Source organism: Aplysia californica, unplaced genomic scaffold (assembly GCF_000002075.1).
Source record: "Aplysia californica isolate F4 #8 unplaced genomic scaffold, AplCal3.0 scaffold01389, whole genome shotgun sequence".
In the NCBI taxonomy this organism is placed as follows: Eukaryota; Metazoa; Mollusca; class Gastropoda; order Aplysiida; family Aplysiidae; genus Aplysia; species Aplysia californica.
Genome location: NW_004798659.1, coordinates 15,179 through 16,276, shown reverse-complemented (window position 1 = coordinate 16,276; position 1,098 = coordinate 15,179). Strand labels below are relative to the sequence as shown.

Below are 1,098 nucleotides of genomic sequence, written 5' to 3'. Positions count from 1 at the left end.
GGGGGGGGTGTTGTTGTTCAGTTTTTAAGGATAAAATTACGTACATTTTGTAACATCAAGTTTCGCGTCTGTGGGGTAGCGGTTAGACGCCATGCTGTCGCACGCAGGAGACCCGAGTTCGGTTTTTCGAGTGGGAAGGATTTTTATCGAGTATCTCGGTCTTCCTGCTTGGATGTTGTATCCCTTTCAGCCCGGGTTGACCCTGATAGGCAAGCTCAAAGGCCCGCCTCGTAGACATCTAAATTGTGTCGATGAAGGTGTAAAAACAGCCATATTACACCCCCACTCCCTCCCCCAAACAAACAACAGCCTCCTCCAAAAAAAACAAACAAAGCAACACCTCCCCCCCCCAAAAAAAAAACAACCCCAAGAAACATCAACTTCAGACCAGATGTTATTATTTGGAAGCCTCAGGACATTAGACATTGTTCATTTGCTTTGTTTGAATGAAGAGAAGCACCATATTATTTTGTTTTATTCAAGTGAGGGTTTTACGGCACTTACAACACAAATAGGTCTTATTAGTGTCGAAGATTAGAGGTACTTATAAAGAGTAACATACAAAGGAAAGAGGGTGGAGAGATGAGGGCGATAGATGTTTGATTGGAAAGAAGGAGGAAACCACACCCAAAGAGACAGAGCGGAAGAAAAGAAATAGGACCTCACAATAACGGCCATTTAGTCCAAGGAAAAAGCAAGACAGACAAACAGACAGACAGAAAGACCCACCACTGTCACCTTCCGATTGCCCGTAAAAAGAAACAGTAAGAGTGAGTTGCTCAAGTGTTGGAACAGATTGATTTCTGTCTTCCATTTCGGAGATTTTCATTCGCGCCACCTCCCCCCCCCTCCTTCCTCCCATCTCTATCTTTTCCTTTCCCATCTTTGTCTCCTCCCCCACTTTTCAAAAACTGTTTCCTGTTTCTATCTGTCAGTCCGTGCCTTGTACTTGTATTGTTGTTTAACCTGAACATCCTCTCTTCCTCTCAGCCTCCTCCGTTATTGAATTTGAATCCGCCCCAAAGTACGTGACTATTTCTTCTCTTGCTGGGATGAAATCTGCTGACATTTTCCTTTTTTTCTTTCGTTTCCCCCCCC

At 44.2% G+C, this 1,098-nt stretch overlaps 1 protein-coding gene across 1 annotated transcript in view; it reads right to left on the bottom strand.

Annotated features, from left to right (window-relative positions):
• LOC101859220 overlaps window positions 1-1,098 on the bottom strand; it is a 12,011-nt gene that overhangs the window by 4,548 nt on the left and 6,365 nt on the right. The gene's annotated exons all lie outside the window — the stretch shown is intronic.